Here is a 22525-nt window from a genome sequence, read left to right on the forward strand (position 1 = left end):
TGTCCCTACTGCCACCACCTTTTTTCATGCATCATTCCAGATGGAGACCTTACGCTGGTGTATAATCTTTTGCTCTGGGCCCCAAGAGCTCTTCGGAATGGTCTACAACCTCCTCTGCAAATACATTCAGCACAGCCTCCATAGGTTTGGCTTGCTGATGCACATTTCAGGTATTTTATTTTTGCCTTTTTCCACAGACATGTTTGCACCATCCTTGATCCTTGAATGGCAACAGGAAATGGGCGATTTTAAATGGATTGAGTTTATAAAGATGGCCGCTGTTCAGCTTCCCATTTTCTTCATGTCACTCTTTCCAATTGGTGCTAATTCCGCAGATTTTTGACAAAATTAACATTTGTTAATTCTTCCAGTTATTGTTCATGGTAACAGAAACTCCCAAATATTGTCAGAAATAGCGCTCAATAGCAGATTGTGGTGGTAATTCCTCCAGGCTGAATTACCATTGTGGCCAGGTGGATTGGTGATAATGGTAATTCTATATGGAGGAATTAGCTTCATATTTACTGCCTAACTCGTAATGACCCCCAAAGTATTTGGCTGGAGAGAATAGCAAGAAACTATACGGCTGGATCCAAATAGCTTTTTTTTTCAACTGGAATTTTTCCAAATACTTGCTGGAAGCAGAAGTTCGGTACACCCCTAGTTTCAACAGCTGGTCATTAAAATACAGAGTAAAGCAGATAACTTCCTTAGAATGATACATAAGCATAACAGTCAATATTCACTGCTTTTAACTAAATTCCAGCTTCCACCTAAAGAGCTTTATAGTTTCCCACATGTTCTCCATTCCCTTCCACCTTTTTTTAAAAACAGCCGCAAAAGTGGCCAACATGCTGTTATTTATATTTTTAGCTTGATGGCCTATTTCAAGCAGGTAAACTATTTGTTAATCAGAAACTATTCATATGCATTAATGGATATCTTCTAATCAAAGATGTTATGTATTCATATTACATCAACGGTACATAACACATGGCTTTCTTGCCAAGAAATGTCTGTGAGTTTGGCCACCAGGTTGGTGTTTTCTCTCATATAGGATGGGAAACTGGTAAGACATGGGAAGTAAAGTAGTGTAAATACTCAAGCGTTTCCAATGATGAGGCACTGGAAGTGACAATGGGTCAGCTCGGTGGCTCGCTTAGGGACTTGTGAGCCTTTGCAAAGAAGGAGATTATAAGAACTGCTAGAAATTGCTGGTTCTTCTGGATATTATTGTGGCAAAGGGAACCACTGAAGGATCACATTTCAAAGGTCTTGATGGACTTCTATGGTGTGTGTTACTGGCATCTGAGGCATAAAGTTGAATTTCTTTTGCACTTGCTGGTCTTTCAACAATTGTCACCTATGCCAAATCCACTTAGAGCTTGGCAATGGATCACTATGTAGGTGGGTGGGCATCAATGTCTGTGTACCAAGTCTGGAGATGTGCATGTAAGTCATCAATTTCAAGTAACATAGGCATGTCGAAAATGGCTAGGGCAGTCTCTTCCTTGCCAATGTTGTTTATTCTGTCCCTTTCTTGGTCCTTTTTATGACAGAACATGGCAATTGTTATCTTCCTTATGAATCATTAGAGATCTTTGCAGGTATCAGCACAATCAAAGGCACTTTCAGGGCAAAAGCTTGGTCCTTTCTGTAGCACCGTGAATTTATCAGTCAGATGGGACGTCGTGGAGAGATTGATAATCTGCTATTTATTGTGTATATTATTTGTAGCAGAACATAATGCAGGAGACAAGAATTCCCACCATGTGGAAGGGATCATAGTCCCAATATTTAAAAAAGGGTGCTGAATGGAGCCAACTAATTATCGGTCGATCGCCTTCCTCGACGTGGTGGGAAAAATATTTGCATGCTTGCTCTTAAAGCAACTATCCGACTGGGTAAACTCAGAAAAGGCCATGGACGAAAGACAAACTGGCATTGTAAAAGGAGTTGGGTGTAGCTTGAACCTGTTTCTGCTTAACATCATAAAAATATATGCTATTAGCACTGGTCGAAAAATGTATCTAGCTTTCATTGACCTAGCCCACGCCTTTGATGGCATGGATCGAGAAATCCTATGGGCAAAACGATTAAAAAGCGGCTATCCAGTAAATTTAATCTTGGCTATTAAAGAACTGTACTCGCAGACAAAGGTGAGAATCTGCCTAGACAATGATAGTCATCTATCCGAGGCAATTCCAACGGCCCGTGGTGTAAAACAAGGATGCCCTTTGGGTGCAACGTTGTTCAACTTCTATATTTCAGAGGTTGGAGGCACGATAGATGGAGTGAGATCAGCACCACCAAAGTTGAATGGCAGGCTTATAAGCTGGATACTCTATGCAGATGACATAGTCTTACTAGATTTGACCCCAATAGAGCTGCAACGTAAAATAAACGCCCTGAAAACTTACATCGATGAAATAAGAGTAGAAATAAATTCAGCAAAATCAGAGATCTTGGTCCTCAAAAATCTGAAAAGCAGGTCCTCAAAAAAGATAAAATTTCAATGGACCTTGGGAGGTCACCAGCTAAAGCAAGTGGACTCTTGTAAATACCAGGGAACACACATTAGTGCAAGTATAAGAGATGAGCCCATTGTAACTACAGTACTAAGCAAGTGTAAACAATGAACAGCACAAGCAACCTTCATACAGAGAAGATACTGAAAATTTTCGTATAAACCTGTATTAACCTTTTACAAAAGCAAGGTAATTCCAGCGCTAACCTTTGGGGCTGAATGTATGTCGGTTGTTCAAGCAAGATCTGGTCCCAGTGTGAAGGAACGTTTTGCAAGCAAATTCTTCAAATTCCCCAAAGCTGTCCCACCGCTTGTGTCCTATATGAAGTGAGCATGTCATCTTTGAACGCTAGAATAACTTGGAACATGCTAACCTTGTATGGCAAAGCGATCGGAAAGTCTATACCTCAATTTGACATACTAACTGAGAATGGCCCAAAGGGTAATTATCTGTTATTGCAAAAATGGAGACAAAAATGCAGAAAAATTCTGTTCCACATAGGAACTGATGAAAAGACGTTAATAGCCAATCCGAATCTGGTGAAAAGAAAAGTGCTTGAACTAGAGTGGATTGAGACCTCCGAGAAGAGAAGGTCCCACAAATGTATGGGAGACTTTCCATCCGAAGCAAAGCGACTCAATAGGGTACCACAATACATGGAAATGTTCCCATGCACGCTCTTAAGGCGAAACTACCTGAAATTCAGGCTAAATCTCTATGAGACCAGAGAAATTCAAGGCTATAGAAGGGGGCTGATGGGAAGAGACTCTAAATGCTGGTTTTGTGGTAAAGAAGAGGAAACTCTGAAACATTTGGTCTTGTTTTGCCACAATCTAAAAACACAAAGATCTAAATATTTCGTCCGAGAACTGAGCATGGCGCTGACATTAAGTACCGATGAATGGTGGGCAACAATGCACTGCAGTACAAATAAAAAATTGACAATTGCACTTACGGTATTCCTGAAACAACTCGAAAGTAGACTGTTGGATGTTCCATAACGAATAACTTGAAAGAAACCTGTAGCACGAACACTGCCACCAAAGACGTTTGTAAAGGCCATGTAGCTTTAGAAGTCATAAGTGGTAACATGAACTGTTAAATGTAGTATATTATCCAGTGGTAGTGGTAGGTATCCTTTTACTATAGTGAATTTTATATTTTATGTTTGTCTTTTCTTTAAAAAGTTTGTAATAAAGTAAATGAAAATTAAAAATAAAAAAATAAAAATGTATTGTGTTGATTTGTCCTGAGTCCTGGGATGTCCTAGCATGTTCTACTGTTTTGCAGGTTCTGGTAGCTCCTGCCATAAATTCCTTGGCCTTGTTGCAACCTTGTTGTCGGATTTTCAGAGTCTTCCACTTCCTGTGCGTTCTTTCTGTCCTTTCCTGGTTTAGTGCTTTTTATCTTGATAATAAGAATGGCGTCAATTCTGAAAATCTTCTCGGGCCCCCAAGCAATCTGCTTGACTGATTTTAATTAGCCAATTTGATCGGCCTATACTGAAGACTGTGGACCCAGCTCTGGACCACCAATGCACAATGGACAACCAGGACAAGCAATACAGACCTGTGGTTCTGCAAATAGGATAAGCCAGCCAAGATGCACCCAAAAGGGTTTTGGTCATTTTTGAGCAAATTTAAAAGAAAAATGCTGCACCGATTTTAACCAAAGCAGTTAAGATTTGCTAGCCAGACCAGATGTACACATCTCAAACAGGTCTGTTGTACATCTGTGTAGTGTCTTTTTGCTGTTAGAAGAGCAAAATGTGCTTAAGAGAAAATGCATGGAAAACATACATTTTGAGACATTCAAAATAACTTTATCCCCCTCGACGGAACTTAACAAAATTTAACAGAAAATTCAGAGGAGGTGTATATTTCTTTTGAAAGATTAATTCTAGAGTGCATAAGTTACAAGTATCTTAAAAAGTACTCTTCCCATGGGAAGTCCAACATAACCATAACTACAAGGTCACTATTGCAAAGCCTTCAAAATAGGGGGGGAACTCTGGGTAAGTTTCCATTGTAAGCAGCCTAAGTGAAACACATGCATCACACCACTGGTGCCCCCTTTTTCTCGCTCCCATGCCAGTGTGATCTGTGATGTCATCATTGTGGTCATAGTCTGCGCAACAGGGAGCAGGAAGTTAAGGTTGGTTTAGCTGAATTTCCAGGGTTTTGTTGCATTAGGTTCTCACTTTAACGTCCTTGCAACTAAGGTTTTTTCCTTGAATTTTAAGAGTTTTGTTACAATGTACTGCTCACCTTAACGTCCCTACAACTATACATAATTATCATTAATAATACAGACAATTAGTCTTATTGAAACAATTATGTCTAGAAAGTAAAATAAAAAGCAATTGTGCAACCACATTCCCCCAAATAAACCTGTTGTTACAAAAAATGTGTTTGTATATGTACTTAACTTTCAAAGTATTTACATGTGTATGTACTGTTCATGAATAATAACTGTGTAGAAAGACTACACCCAATATAGTTTAAAATAAATATGTACAAGACTACTGCCCATGCATATATGTATATATATATATATATGTATATATATATTCAAATTGTTAAAAGAAAATAAAGAAGTGTTTTAATTCAACATTTTGGATGCTGATGGTCTGAAGGATTGGAAAGCTGTTTAATTCATTGAACTCCACTGGATGTGAGTATGACTCACTTTTGCCTGTGTCCTGCATATATATTTTGTATGGTTTTATAGCCAAGTCTACTAAGGATGCATGCGTGTCTACATGCAGCAATGACTGGGGGGTTATCCGCGTGTGTGACATCAGCCAATAGACGTCAACGTCCTTCAACGTGGCTACGTATCTTTGCGCCTAATACGCCAGCCAATCATATTATGCGCACAGGCTCCACGCCTACATGTGACTTTAATGCGCATCAACAAAATATCCAATCAAGCCGCGTGTGTGAAATGAGCCAATAGATGTTGACATCCTTCAACGCGGCTATGTATCTTCGCGCCTAATACGTCAGCCAATTATATCATGCGTGTGGCTGATGTGTTGCAGTGTGGAAATCGATATAATATTATGACCCCAATCGCATTGTTTAAATGTATGTTGGCCTACGCCAAGCTGTCTAAAGAATACTATGTACATAGGTTCCGCGGCAAGGTCTTGACCTTAATGTATCGTGTAAGCCGCCATCTTGGATCTAGCCGCCATTTTAGGTACTCTTGCAGTGTGGAAGTCACCCTGAATCACAAAATGGAGGCCGAATGACATTTCGAGTAAGACTTCGGCGATGGTGACCTCCGCACACGTGAATGAATAAAATGTCCGCAGGCTACTTGTTAGGGTCATGAACTAAGACCCTGTCCTCTGTTTAACCTATGTGTAAATATGTAACCGTATCAGCGGAACTGATCTAATGTATGGAAATTGTGTGTTCGACCTGGCTACGAACCCTAGCCATGGTTCCAGAAATGGTTAACTTGTAAGAGGGCTGGCCAATGCAGTACTAAATGTATAAAAACCCAAGCATCCCGATGATCGGTCTCTCCCACTTTCAGTGCGAACCTAACGTTGAAGGTTCGTGTGTTAGTCAGAGGGCCGAATAGCTATTCGCATGTCAATTGACTTTGGTAACTTTGTAACTTTGAAATAAAGCGCTTTGTATGTCCTTTGTAACCTGTGTTGGTGTGTTTCCTTTTGGGCTTCCCGGCCTCATGTCAATTTCTCTGTTTCCACAGTTGGCGCCCGAATAGGGACCCTCAAGATTGATGCCGGATCATTGAAGGTTGACGCAGACTATCGAATCGGGATCGGACGGTGTGATTCTGCGGGCCCGACCGATCGAGACGCGATACCTCGGCAGCGCTGCACGATCCGATCCTTGGGCGATAGTCGTGCGGTCTGACATGGCATCTTGACGAGGGTCCAATTCCGAGGCGGGCAGATTTGCCGAAACCACCGAACGCAGGTAAAATTTGTTAGTTGAAGTCCTTTGTAAACCGTACGGTCCTCCTTAGGTTTGGTCAGGTGCAGTCGTGACCCGGCTCTTAATTTAACCCTGACAATTTGAATTTGGCGTATTGTATCTGCAGACACAATTATTGGACCAGGTAACACCAATTCTTTGAGAAATGCCTGGGAAATTGTCCAGCTGCTTTAGGGTTCTGTTCCGCAGCGATCGACAATCTTTGGAATTTAGCCGTCCGGCACCACAGGAGGGGTCGCCGGCGTGTACTATGTACTGTAAGTATGGCATTGGTAGTATTGTATTTAATGACATTTGGCACAGACAGACCAGAAATGCCTCCGAATTTCAGTGGCCAATCAATGGTAGTTTTGAGATCCCCCGTATTGAATACTTAGAATCGATCTTGCTTAAGAAAAAGGCTAGGCCAGCAGCCTTTGATGTGTTACAAAATTGGAAAAAGGAAGCATTACAGCAGTTTAAAAGTAGGGATAAAAATACACGACGTCATAAAACGAATGCCGAAAAGGCATTGTTGTATGACAAGGAAAAACGATTAGATGAAACCCAGAAGATGGATAGAGCTTTCTCGCTCGGGGTCCAGAAAATTTACCCCTCTAAATATTTCCATGTTTCCGAGGAGTTTATTGAGAAAATATTAAACGAACGGAGGCCTGATTCTTCAGCGCCACCTCCGTATGCTCCCGTTGTGGGCACCTTGCCCGTTCCTGCTATTGCTCCTATCGTTATTCCTACTCCTCCTGCGCAGCCTACTGCCCCTAGTTCTTTGGTTGTCGCTCCTCTGTCTATTTCGTCTATTACATTACCTCTTTCCCCTGCACCCTTGTTAGGTTCACCTACACCTCCGATTCTGGGGAGTCCCGTGTTCACTAAATCAGATCCCGGTGCAGGGTCGAAAATTGTGACTCGTAGTACTGTTCCTGCGGGCAGGAAACAGGAACTATTTGCTTGGGCTAAACATTGCATGGAAAAAGGTGATCAAACTGATGTACTTTCAACATTATCTAATTTGCACGATTTTCCCGAGAAAAACGTTTTTATTGAAGGACTGGGGATTCATTTAGGTGTAATGTGGGGTAGATTGCAGACTTCGGATCTCCCACAAGGGTGAGAGATCTGAATGCCTTGGCACTTTCGAGGGATACAGAGCAGAAAGTATATGGACATGTTGACAGATTGCTTGAGTTTAGGAGGGATTTTGAAAGGTTACAAAACGAGGATGATGAGGACGACAGGATGTATGCACAGAAACGGTTCCTTTCGTGCCGAAGTTCAGCACCTGAGGATGTACGAATTTGTACCAAAGACGCGATTCGATGGATCTCGGATTCATCGATACCGCCAGATGAGGTGTATGACACATATAGTCAATACACGGTAGAGATGCAAAGGAAGGTAATCCAAGTGATGGTACAGCACTTACAGGAGGAATGTATAAGGAAGAAGGTTGGTTGCCCCATAGAGTTATTGGGTATTTGTAAAAGAGCTTTTTCGCCCGACACTTCTACAGCTGCTTTAGCGCTCGATTTGGCCCTATTGCTCAGTAAGCGGTCGGAGGTCCCTATATCTCAGTTGCCTATGAGAGAGGTCCCTCCGACCTTTGTCCCAAAAGTAGAAATCCCCGCCGACGCGGTAGCTGGTACTCCCGCGACGGATATCCCTGCACATTACGTATCGCAGTTTGTTCACGTCCCGTTCTCCCGACAGGAAGTGAACACGATTAGACAATCAGTCCCTGATATTAGGAAAAACCCGACAGGGTTTTATAAAGAAATAGAATCCGTCTTGCAGTCTTCTGTGTTCACCTTAAGTGACATGGATTTATTGTTTCCGGTGCTTTTGCCAGTTGATGTATGGAAACAGGTACGGACAATAGATGATGTGCCGGGGCTAGGGGATACATGGGTAAATCTGATTAGAATAGACAGAGAACGACTAGCTGGTGAGAAACCACCCCAGGTAATACTTACCTTACCCGATAGAATAGTTGCTAAACTAAAAACTATAATCCCAGAAAAAAGGATTATTTGGGACAAGCTTACGGCCTGCATCCAAGGGAAAACTGAAGGTACTACTGAATTCTTTAATAGATTCGAACAGGTGTTCTCCGACTTCAGTGGACAGGATTTAGGTACAGAGTCGGGGAAGAGGTTGTTTGTGGACAAATTTGTGCGTGGATTGTTGCCCGACATCCAGTCACAAATTATGTCCTCAGTGAGCGCTTGGCAGGCAAAATCTCAGTCAGAGGTCTTGCATATGGCTCAGTATTACGAGAATCGGGTTAATAATGAAAAAGAGAAAATCGAAAAAAGAAGGGGTGACCTAAAGACTAAGGTATTGTTGCAGCAAATTGTCAGAAACCCCAGAGGAGGTACGACACAGACTAGAGGTCAGTACATTCCAAGAGGAAATACTCCTCCAAATTCTATAAATATTAATCAGTGTGCTTATTGCCGCCAGGAAGGTCACTGGCGAGCACAGTGCCCTGCCCTTCGTCAGAGGTCAGGAGGCACATTTGGAGGTATGGGTAGGCGACCAAGGGGCCGCCCCGGAGCAGGGGGCCCTGATAGGGGTCAGCTTCTACAAGATCCCCAGCAACCTTTTTCACTGGAAAATCAGACTCCGAGTATGGACTCGAGAAATATATTTGATCACCCTTCCGCCGCCTATCTTTCTGAGGAACTTCCCTTTGATGAAGTTCTGCCTTACTAGGATTGCCCGAAGCAGCGTTTGGAACCTTTACCTATTCCCGTTATTCAGAAGGGCCCCTATGTTGAATTATTGGTGGGGAATAGGAAACATCAGTTCTTGATCGACACTGGAGCACAAAAGTGCTCCATCGACCATTCGAGGGTTCCAAACATCCCACTGTCAGGGCAAACAAACGTCTCTATAGGGTTCTCTGGCATACCAACTGTTTGTCCGGTTTCTGCGCCGGTATCCGTTTCTTTGGGTCCTTTTACAGACCAGTGCCCTTTTCTTCTTACTTCAAACTGTGGAGAAAATTTGCTGGGGTTGAATTTGTTGAAGAAACTGAATGCAGTGATTCATTGTTCCCCTGACGGAATAAGATTAACAGTTTCACCACAGCAACCCTTTAACTCCCAATACTTGACCCGACCTCTACCTCCCGAATTTGACATTGTCCCAGAATGTTTGTGGGCAATAGACGATAATGATGTCGGGATATTGCACATCGATCCTGTTAAGATAATATTGAAACATGGGGTTAAGCTACCGCGCATTCCGCAATATAAAATTTCAATTGAAGGAGAGCGCGCTCTGAAATGCATTGTCTCCGATTTTGTACATCGTGGAGTGATCGAAGAGATTACAGGTAGCTTATGTAATAGCCCGATCTTGCCAGTATATAAGAAAGGCGACAATGCAATTCCGTACCGGTTTATAATAGATCTTCGTGCTATTAACCGGGTGGTAGCCCCACAATTTCCAATCGTGCCTGATGTAACAACGATCTTAACAATGATCCCTGCTACGGCTACACACTTTAGTGTCGTAGATTTAAAAAACGCCTTCTTTAGTATTCCGATACATGAGGAGAGCAGGTATTTGTTTGCGTTCACCTTGGGGGGACGCTCGTTTACATTCACAAGGGCACCTCAAGGGTATACTGAAAGTCCTAGTATCTATAGTAGAGCCTTAAAAGAGCAGCTCGACACCCTTGAATTACCACCTACTTGCACGCTGCTTCAATATGTAGACGATTTGCTCCTGGCTGCAGACTCTGAGAAAGCTTGCAAAGAAGGCACTATATTGTTGCTTGTTCATTTAGCTGAAAATGGTCACAAAGCTTCACTTAAGAAATTTCAATATTGTTGTCAGGAGGTTGCCTATCTAGGCTACCTCCTGTCAAAGGAGGGGAGAAGATTGACACCTGAACGAATAAAACACATTTCTGGCATGTCTGTCCCAAAAACACAGAAGGAAGTCAGAGCCCTGATAGGGATGGCGTCCTACTGTAGACTGTGGATCCCGAACTTTGCCCTAGTGGTAAAACCGATGTTGGCTTTGACGAAGAAGGGCATTTCTCTGCCATTGCCATGGGAATCGGAACATCAACGATCATTTGAGCTTCTCAAAGCCGCGCTGTGTTCAGCACCGGTTCTGGGTACACCAAATTACGATAAGGCCTTTGTGTTGTTTGTGCATGAATGTAATGGATGTGCTTTGTCTGTGTTAACGCAGGAGCATGGAGGGAAGAATAGGCCGTGCGGCTATTATTCCTCCGCCCTCGATCCTGTTGCATGCGCTTTGCCGCGATGTCTGCGCGCTGTTGCTGCTGCCGCTGCGTCTGTAAAACAGAGTGAGGGGATGGTCCTAGGCCACGATTTAATTTTGATGGTACCTCACTCTGTCGATATTCTATTGAATAAAACTCAAACACAACACCTTACTTCTGCCCGGTTGACCAGGTACGAATTAGTTCTATTTGCTCCTCATATCCAAATTAAAAGGTGTTGTGTTCTCAATCCGGCTGAACTTTTGCCTCTCCCGCAAACTACTGCTTGCGGCGATGACGGATCACATGACTGCCTGTATGCCACCGAACAAGAAACAAAGGGCAGAATAGACCTCTCAGATACTCCTTTGGAGAATGCGGAAGGGGAGCTGTTTTGTGATGGCTCCTGTTTTAAACTTCCGAATGGCACATCTACAGCTGCTTATGCAGTTACTACTTTGAACAAGATCGTAGAAACTAAAAGGATTCCGCATAACTCTGCGCAGGCCGCAGAGATTATAGCGTTGACCCGCGCTTGTGAGCTCTCCCAAGGGCATAGAGTTAACATTTATACGGATAGTCAGTACGCCTTTGGGGTGGCTCACAACTTCGGAAAACTGTGGTCGGAAAGAGGGTTTCTGACCTCACACGGGACCAAGATTCAGCATGGTCCCTTAATAGTACAACTACTTTTAGCGCTCTCACTCCCTGAACAATTAGCAATCATGAAATGTGCAGCACATCGCAAGGTCATAGACAATGTGGGAAGAGGAAATGCTTTTGCAGATTTGATAGCTAGACAAACAGCTACAGACCTTAGCACAGACATGTACACCTCGAGGGAAGTGAGAGATGGTTGTATAATAGATGAAGGCATTGGGTCTGTGCGAGATATTCAGACTGATGCCTCTGTTGAAGAATCTAGGAAATGGGCTGAAGGCATAGGGAAATTGGATGACGAAGGGTGTTGGGTGGACGCATCTGACGGGAAATGGTTGCTTCCTGATTCTTATGTATTAGCAATGGTCACGATGGCACACGGTCCAACACATGTGTGTGCCCAGCAAATTGTGAAGATATTACAGCAGGTTTGGGTGAATGATAAAATTTTGGAAACTGCAAAAAGATACGTCCAGAACTGTATGATTTGCCTGCAGCACAATGTGGGTAAAGGGACAGTGACTCCAAGGGGAAGTTTCGGGCCCCCCTCTGTCCCCTTTGAAACCATTCACCTTGATTTTATTGAAATGGAGCGATGTAATAACTTGAAATATGTTCTTGTTATCATTTGTGCTTTTAGCAAATGGGTCGAGGCTTTCCCCGTCAAAGATGCTACCGCCATGACCACCGCAAAGATCTTGGTAAAAGACTATTTTCCTCGATTTGGGCTCCCGAGGATAATTTGGTCGGACAACGGCCCCCACTTCATCGCAGCCGTAATGTTGCAAATATGTGTTGCCTTAGAGATAGAGAAACGTTTTCATTCAGCTAGGCACCCTCAAAGTGCGGGGTTGGTAGAAAGACACAACGGTATTTTGAAAAACAAACTTGCAAAAACATGTGCCGACACTAAATTAAAATGGCCAGATGCTTTACCTATTGTGTTGTTAGCTATGCGCACCACACCCCAGACTAGAACTGGGCTCTCTCCATTCGAGGTAGTAATGGGAAGGCCTGCTAATATTTGGGGTCTCCCTAAACCTAAAGCCCTGAGGGATGTGGAGAATGTATTGCTCATAGACTATTGTAATCAATTGACTAAAAATCTGTATTTCATTTACCACCAGGTGAATGCTGCCTTACCTGTACGGTTTACGGGCCCAGGACACGATATATTGCCCGGCAGCTGGGTCCTGGTGAAGGCCTACGAAAGGTCTTCCTGTCTCGCGCCTCGCTGGCGGGGACCCTACCAGGTTTTATTGGTCACCAGGACAGCAGTGCGGGTGGCAGGAAAGAAGAACTGGATATATGCAACACATATCAAGAAGATCCCTCACCCGACGCCACACGTTACAGAAGAAACAGAACCCCTTGCTGGTGCTACACTCTCTGATCTCGGAGTAGCAGGCAGCGTTGTGAGTGCGTCGGAGAAGCTCTCTGAGCCTGAGGAGCTCGGGGAGCCGTCCATTTTGTCTCCGCACTCCCTTGATCAATCACTTCCGGAAAACCTTGTTTCGAGCTCTGCGACTTCCGTCGCTACTGATACGACGCTCCCCTCAGGGAGCGACGATACTTTGCTTTTGGATTCAACAAACTTGGGTACCATCCGGTACAACCTTCGACCACGCAAATAAAATCGCCGCACGAGTATCGTGCATCTGGAAGAAAAAGGAGTGATTGAAATACTATCGTCTTCCCTTTTTTTGGAACAAAGAAAAGGGGGGGTTCTGTTGGCCAGGGTTGGGAAGGACTAAGAAGTCGCGCGGCCGAAGTGCCGCCAGCAACGAACATTGGGGCCGTCGATCGGGATAACCATGATGCCTGCCGCCTTCACCGCTGCTCCTCGTATTGAACTATTAGATAAGGAGGTGACCAATTCGAACAATGGACAATGTGCCTGGGCCCCGAAAACGTACTGTTGTGTTCTCGTTTTGATTATTGTTAGTTTTGCAACTGCTGCCGTGGGACTTTGGTACTTTGAAGAAATTTATCCTTTGAAGCCTCTGTTACCGACCAAAATTGTACCAACTGTTTTGACTCCCTCTGTACACCTTCACACTCTGTCCCCTAGGGACTCTCGGCATAGACAGAAATATCATAATAACACTTTGATGATAGTGATGAATGCTACGCATGCTATTTTTAATAGGAGTAATTGTTGGGTCTGCACTCACTTACCACAACATGGGAACAAGGGACTGGGATGGTATATACATCCCTTACCTCTAACAACCTCTTGCTATGCCTCTCTTAGAGCACTTTTTTTTGGCCGATGGAATGATAGCATCTCAGGGAACTTCGATGGGACTAATTTGAATGAATTTGAAAAACGTGAATTGACTCCCCTGGGATGCTCGCTTTTCGCAAATAGGAGTAGACCTAATATCGCTTCTATTAGGCCGTCTGATAAACTTTCTTTTCCTTTTCAAAATCTAGTTTCTTTCAAGATGGCTCCGATAGGCAATAAGGATGCCATGCCTCCTTCTTATTCTGTAAATCATAGTCCTGATTCTGTCCCTTTCTGTGTACAAAGAAACGGCACTAGGCCAATGGGAGATTTCGAGCCTTGTATAAATATTGTAAATTTGACTGGGGAAAATAGGCCTTTGTATGTAGGGGGACCGGTTTATTTTGTTTGTGGTAGTTTAGCTTTTCCCTGGTTGCCCAAGGATTGGCAGGGGACTTGTTATTTAGGGATATTGTTACCAGGTGTATTTATAGCCAGTACCTTAGAGGTATCTAAGGCTCGCCCGCGACGGGATAATGATGGAGATACCCCTGGACAAGTGTTCGGGGATATAGCCAAATCAGTAGTCCCCTTTTGGGGACAAATAGCAAATTCAGAAAACATTAGGGGATTAGCGAGGGTGTTGGAGAAAACGATCAACCGGACCACGGACATACTTTACAATATGACCTTAGAGCAAAAGGCAATAAGATTGGTAGCACTTCAAAATCGAATGGCATTAGATGTCATTTTAGCTGAACGAGGTGGAGTATGTAAATTAGTGGGGTCCGCTTGCTGTGTTTTCGTACCAGATTCTTCACCAACAATATTCAAAGCAATTCAGAATTTACACACTCTTAGTTCTGAAGTCCATATCCCTGTAGGAGACTGGAGCCTTATTACTTGGTTTTGGGATTCTCTACGATCTTGGGGGTGGAAGGTGCTTTCTGTTATTTTAGGTATTTTAGGGACTCTGTTATTCCTTTGCTGCTGTTTTCAATGCCTCCCGAGTATATGCGGAATGATAGGGGGATGTTGTGCCCAAGTTATGAGCGCAATAGGGCGTAGAATATATACCCCGAAGACAGCATCTAAAGAATTCATGTTGCAAGAAGTTCTTATGAACAACTTTATGGCTATTGACATTTCAGACAATGATGCGGAACCTATGGATGCTAATGTCTTCAAGTATTTTCAAAAGTATTAGGAAATAATGTTTTAGCACTTGGCATAGGCCAAAAGGAGGGTCTGTGGAAATCGATATAATATTATGACCCCAATCGCATCGTTTAAATGTATGTTGGCCTACGCCAAGCTGTCTAAAGAATACTATGTACATAGGTTCCGCGGCAAGGTCTTGACCTTAATGTATCGTGTAAGCCGCCATCTTGGATCTAGCCTCCATTTTAGGTACTCTTGCAGTGTGGAAGTCACCCTGAATCACAAAATGGAGGCCGAATGACATTTCGAGTAAGACTTCGGCGATGGTGACCTCCGCACACGTGAATGAATAAAATGTCCGCAGGCTACTTGTTAGGGTCATGAACTAAGACCCTGTCCTCTGTTTAACCTATGTGTAAATATGTAACCGTATCAGCGGAACTGATCTAATGTATGGAAATTGTGTGTTCGACCTGGCTACGAACCCTAGCCATGGTTCCAGAAATGGTTAACTTGTAAGAGGGCTGGCCAATGCAGTACTAAATGTATAAAAACCCAAGCATCCCGATGATCGGTCTCTCCCACTTTCAGTGCGAACCTAACGTTGAAGGTTCGTGTGTTAGTCAGAGGGCCGAATAGCTATTCGCATGTCAATTGACTTTGGTAACTTTGTAACTTTGAAATAAAGCGCTTTGTATGTCCTTTGTAACCTGTGTTGGTGTGTTTCCTTTTGGGCTTCCCGGCCTCATGTCAATTTCTCTGTTTCCACAGCAGTACATGCAGAACACTGTGCCCTTCGAAGGATAAGGATCTACAGCATCCCGTAGGGCCTGCGAGGCGGTTGGTGGGATCCTCTACCCCAAAGGAGTACCCTGTGGGCTGGCAGGAGCGGTTGAGGAAGATGGCGCAGAGGAAGATAGCATGCTTCTCCCTGAGAAAGGAACAGCCTTTCTCAGTGCAACCGCCGAACTTGTAATGAGGCTCAATGCGTTAGGAGCTTGGAACACACACCACAACACTATCTTCCGATACACCATGGCAGCGTATCCCAAAAATGTTGACGCACAGCACGCTTCCCTCCAGCCAACCACCCGCTGCATCCAATGTTCGCCGCCATCACAGCGTACTGCAAGCCAAAGAGACTATTTTCCGCGGAGCGAACAGGGAAATGGGTCTGCAGGGTGGAGCCAGATATCACTAACTTTTTTAGATGTGCATTTCAGTTCTTTGCAACAAAAGTACTGGTCGGATTTCCACCAAACACACAAAAGCACGCTTTTTGAACCAAGCCCCCACTCCTGCCACAAACTTGGTTAAAATCCGTCCAGCCGTTCGGCCTGTAGCCGTGCGCAAAGTTTTCCCCCATTCAGTCTATGGAAAAAAGAAAAAAAAAGGGTCCCCCCTATAACTTTGCCCCCCCTCCACGAAACCTCACCCAACTGGCAACCTTCTATCAACATTTTCATACCCAAAATTATTGCCTGAAAAACTTTTCTTTTGCTTTGCATTTTCCATAAAACTCAAAATTGTCCGTTTTGATTTTCGAGATTTTTGGCACACACTTAACCCTTTATCTTGGCACTGTGCAAACTAAAAAATGTTGAGAATCACATCGACCAAACTCAATATTTTCACTTTTTAGGAATGGAAAATGTATTCATATATCCATATACTTGCAGTAGGATCAAAACAAAATAAAAAATATACTGCAAAATAAAAAATGTATTGCGAAACACAATTATATGCCACACCCAACACAGTACAGCCATAGGGACAACACGAAATGAAAATTATGATGTGGCAGCATAAAATTACCTTCTGCATACAACACAAAGTAGGTTTGGAGCGCAACACGATATGAAAAATAAACCATTAAATTAACACTATGCTGTGAAATGCACAAGTTAACTGTCTGCACCTTGCACCCCCTAAACAACACTCACACACCACACACTAAGCACACAAAAACACACACACCACTCTCCCACACCCACAGTCCTCCAGTTAAACAATGCACTAAAAGGAATACACTCTGAATAAAATACCGGGCCATAAAATGCACATTCTACAATCCAACACAATAGTCATACACAACAGGGTATCCATACAACACGCACCATTACCAACAACAATATGCTCAAAACAATGCATTAAAAACAATACACTTGAGCTAACACACTCAGAATAACATGAAAAGAATGCAATTCAGCTGTCACAGATGGAACAGAAAATCACTCGCACACATGGAGACAGTTGAAAGGTTTTTCTTTTTCTTTGTGGTCACTAGAGCCACCCCTCTCTCTCGCCTATATTTAACCCGCCTCCCTAAACACAGGCATCTGTAATCCCTGGTTAGTGCTAGCAAAGGTTGACCCTACTGTCTAAAACTGTTTTAGGCTTAAGGTGGTACCCTAAGACGTTAGTTGTCTAATCTCAAACTGGATCTTTCTTGATCCAGTTTCCTTGAATGCCCACTCTCTCATCTCCCTCTCTAATCTGACTACATCCTGCTCACTCATCCCTCCTTTCTGGTGTCCCTTCAATGTTTCACTCCTCCTGATCTTGCCTCTACCCTTTGATGTAACCATCCTTTCCACTCCACTTTATTACTCCTCTTCTCCACTAGTGCTCCCCTCCTTCACATTACCACTGCCCCCTCTTGATTGGACTCTCCACCCAATAATACTCCCCTTCCATCAACTACTTAGACACCGTCTTTAACTCTGTGCCATTCAATTAACATTCACTTCTTGCACTACCCTTTCTATGCACTTGCCCCACAAACACCCACACTGACACTGCAGAACCACTTCTACTCCTGAGCCAATACCTCTCCTGTTCAAAAAAGTACCTCCACCCTTTATTGCTCATTCCTTCCTTCTGCTAGTCTCGTGGTCATCCTCTTACTTCACCATTAAAATTAATACTTTCTGCTTCCTAACCTGGACTTAGATCCCCCTAGGTCTCCAAGGATTGGTTAACTCTCACTTGCCAATCCTGTTCTGACTTTCCCTCACGTAGTGTGTATGTGCAATGGGAACACATAAGAAGAGAGCTATGCCCCCCGCACTTTCTCTTCACAGGTCCACTGTGCATGGCCAGTGGAAGTCTGGAAGGGCCAATGTTTATGATTGTTTTTCGAGACCGGTTCTCTGAGGGCCCCCCAGAAAGTCTGTTTGTGTAGTGCATGGATGCAGAAGGAGGAGACTGACACACAGGTGGCATGGTGATTGCTATAGACTTACTTTAATTAGTCAAGAAAATGAAAAGAAAATCTAACTTTCATTATCTCTAAGAGGGGTTTCCCTGCCTCAACTAAAATAATAAGGGTTCTGTCAGAATGTCTGTGTAAATCAATATTCTGTCCTGTTTCAAAAACCCTACTTCTGTCCCTTACACTTGAAACTAAACTAAAGATAAAGTAGACCTCCTTGGTCCAGAAAAATTACTCCATTCTGTAGGAGTATTCCCTACTCTTCTTCGTCTCAGTAGTTCTTACAGTCACAGACTTACAAAGGTAAATTGGAGTACTGGGCAACGTTTTAGGGTCTATGCTGTATGGATGTGTGTAGGGTGTTGGATGAGGGGTGTTATACTACATTCTCCCTTGCCCCCAGAGGGAAGGTCTCTTCCCAAGAGATCCTCCCACTGAGTACCACCCCCAGGGGGACTATCTGGTAGCGGCCTCACCACCCTCGCCTGATGGGAAGAGGCTCCTCTCTGAGGAGAAATGACAAGATTTCGAGAGTCGTCAAAGTAGGTTAGGCACTGTTCTCCCTGATGTCCCTGTTTGTTTAGCGGTTCTGGTAAGAAATGTGTGGGCATGCCGGTCCCACTCATCAGCTCAGCCAGGCTCTCTATGACACCTAGCAAAGGTGAAGTGTCTCTCTTCTATTTTCAAATTAGCAACACTTAAGGCGTCCTTTGTCTGCAATACTCGTGCTCCGCTTCACCTTAGCATCTCTTTCTGTCTACGCACCAATCTTTCCCAGGGCCCAGTGAAGGATCTGGTTTCTCTTTCGGTGGGGCTGCTTCCTCTGCTACCGGAGCTCTGAAATCATTGAAAAGATAATGGCGAGTGTCTTAGAAAGGAGGTAATGCTGGAGACAAGGGTCTGCAAACGAACATGTTGGCACAAGGGTGGGGAGGCTAGGGTTGGGGTTCTCTCAATAGGTCCATTGTCAACGCTGAGGTCTGGCTTTGGGCTTCTCCTTACACCACTCACCATTACCTGAGAGGGGCTCTCACCCCCTCTTGACATAGCCAAGCTACTGGCCTTGTCACAAGCACAATAGTCATGCACAACAGGCCCTGCATACAATCCAACACCATGAGCAACAACAAAACACTCAAAATAATACATATATCAAAACTCAAAATATATTCAAAACAGTGCACTCAAACAAAATGACTGAAATACAGTGCAGCACTATAGTCATGCACTATAGGCACTGGATAGAAGCCCATACCATGACTTACAATTATACACTCAAAATAATAACACCCAAAATAATATACTAGAAAGAAGGAAGAACATGCATGGACTACAAGTCAGCAGAATAGTCATATACAAGAGGCACTGCATAAATGTCCACAGCATGAGCAAACATGATCAACAACATTAAGCTGGAAACAAAAATTCAAAACAACATACTCAAGCACACGATGGCAAACAACATAAACATTCTGAATAATACGCTCTGACTATTATGTGTGTAATAAGATTCAGCATATTAGCAGAAAAGAGTTTATGTTACTAAATATAAAAAGAAATGTACAAATGTTGGGAATGCCAATGTTAAGGTACAAACACTCATTCGTGCAGTGAAAACACTACATTACTACTTCACAGCACTCACTTTAAGTATTAGACAAATTACATCCATGCTACATTTAAAATGTCTTGAAATAGCGGCGTGCCCTTACTTAAGGTTTAAGTTGTTGTATGATGGAATCTGCTTGTATTAGGGAAATACTACAAGAGTGCTGTTTATACCTTATTCTTAGCATTACCAACATTCTACTGTGGGAACCATAACTCTTTTTTTAAAACTTGTTTTCCCCCACTGATATACATACGTATCTGAAAAATGGTTAAGGAGATTATGGGCCTCATTACGAGTTTGGAGGCTGCCTACAAATTCGGGTCCGGGTTCCCTGAATGGGGAAATACCGGGCCATTCCGACCTAGGAGGGCCCTGTATTTCCCCATTCAGGGAACCCGGACAATCCCCATTCCCATTCGAACCCCATAAGGCTCAATGGGAATGGGGAGGGAGCTAACAACGGGCCCGTTAATAACGGGCCCGTTGTTAGCTCCCTGGTCCCCTCGCGGGACCCGCAAAGGATGTCTGGTATGACCAGACGTCCAGAGCGGATCCCGCAAGGGAATCTTGTAATAGGGTGGAATGGGTTTACGGTGCCGGCACCATTACTGGCGCCGTTAAACCCATTCCGCCAGCCTCCTAATGAGGCCCTATGATTACATTTCCCTTCAAATAACTGTAAATGTTCAGAAAAATAATCTTCTCAGAGGGATATTATTGTTGTAAACAATATCCCCTTAAGAACTTTTTTGCTGAATGTTCACCTTTTTTTAAGGGAATCGTAACTAAAACGTCCTTTTAACCGACATGTTTTCAGTTATTTTCTCTGGCTTTTTTATCGTGCACAGTATACTTTGGACCATGCCCATCAGACATGGCCTAAACCTATTATCACTGGACACTTTGCCTGCACTAAATAGGCATTGCTGAATGGCTACTTGGACCAGAGCAAGACCTTTGGTTCTACCCCAGGCACTCCCAAGTCCCCAGATCGATCACTGGGAATGGCAACTATGTTTTGTTTCAGGAACCCACCCAAACCGCAAAGAGGCTACTTTTGTCAGGACATGGGTTTTGACCCTCCCCCATGAACCATGACCACCAAGATGACCCACTGATGTCTAGTGACTACTTTAGGGATCTGTCCTGAAAACACTTGAACCACCAGATGAGCCCACTAGCCATCCCAAGTGGTTACTTTTGACAGGGAAATAATCTTTGATCCTATCCAGTGAACTGCCCAAACCACCCAATGGGCCCACTGTGCATGACCCAGATTCATTGGTATCCAGTGTTAATATCACTGTGAAAATGGCCGCCAGTGGCAACATTTCCCTAAAAATGCACCTTTGACACAATCAAACACTTTCCCCAAATATTCTAGGGTTGGAGGAAATAATATATAATTATACTCTCCTAGAATATTTGGGGAAAGAATTTGTGGTGTCAGGAAACAAAAGTTGTCTACCTGGCGACTTTTTCACGGTGACATTATCAGATGGAACTGATTCATTTAAGTGATGCAGAATGGCCTCTGGCCATGGACTTCGGCAATACCCCAAGCCCTCCTGTGCCGCAGAAAGTGGCCACTGGTCACATCCTTCAGCCATAGCCAGTGACTGCTTCATCCCAAACTGCTCAGTAGTGGTGAGTCCCACACCCCAAACAATATCCTATTGTGTCCCCTTTCCCCCTAAGCGGCCACTGGCCATGGCCTATAGCCACAGCCAGTATCCCTATGGATGTGCCATGGACTTTGGCCATGCCACAGGGCCACCTAGCCTCCATGAGTAGCTAATTAAATGGACTGTGGCCACAGTTGTGGTTACTGTGGCTCCCAAAGTGGCCCCAGGCTATGTCCTGTGTCCATGGTCCTTATGTCTGCTCACAAGCGATACCCACTGTATCACACTATAATGTATGTATCTGTGCAACATCTGCACATGCAAGGAATGTACACTTGTAAATAAGTAACTCTGCAATTGTAAATATGTTAATGTGTTATTGTACAGCCTGCAACTTGTGTATATGTAAGAAATGCACCCTGATGCCTTCAGGCTTGGAGCGCTATACAAATAAATAAAATAGAAATAAAAAATTACATGGTCAGTAGTCATTAGAGCCAGGCCATGACTATGCCCCAGCCACAATCCCAGGCTCTTGAAGCCCCACGCCTCCCAACCCCAGCCCCCAAAGTGGCCACTGGCCATGTCCTGTTGTTATGACCCAAGATTTTGAAGAAGCAAGCATGGCTGAGGAGACCCGGGGGATGAGTAGTCACCCTGATCCCCAAAGTGAAATACACATTCCAGTGGGAGCATAGTAGAAGGGACAGCAACAGAGATAGCTGCTCCCACCATTCTTCCCAAAGGTACTGTACTGTGGTAGCCCACATTTCCTACGTTTCAGCTAGGTCCACGGTGCAGTCGGGACTGACTGTAGTCACACTGGGATCAACCTAGCTGCAAGGAAGCTCCTGATAGAAGGGAGGTAGCCCGATAGGAACAGAAGCAGAGTTATCTGGTGATGCTGCAAGAAATAGAGCTTATGGAACATAGGAGGTCCATAAAAAGAACTCTAGTGAGGAGGAAGTACCTTAGGACATGGCTCCCAGGACATTCACAGGCACCGGATTGCCAAGGATTTAGTACAAGATTATGCTGTGGGGATGGATATATTTGAGGTACTTGAGTTTGGCTTCCAACTCGAGGAGGTGGATGAGAAATTGTGAGGTGCCACTCTGAGTCACTTACTAACTCAGTGCACAGAAGTAATTACCCAGCTGGCTCAAGGGAAGAAGGCCAAATTCTCCAAACTGAAAGCGGCCATCCTCGGGAACATTTGCCAAACACCAGAACAATACATTAGGAGTTTAACAGAACTCGCAAAAACTGGCAAATCAAACTTTC

The sequence above is a fragment of the Ambystoma mexicanum genome, chromosome 8 (genome assembly GCF_040938575.1).
Source record: "Ambystoma mexicanum isolate Mex_15411 chromosome 8, UKY_AmexF1_1, whole genome shotgun sequence".
Lineage (NCBI taxonomy): Eukaryota > Metazoa > Chordata > Amphibia > Caudata > Ambystomatidae > Ambystoma > Ambystoma mexicanum.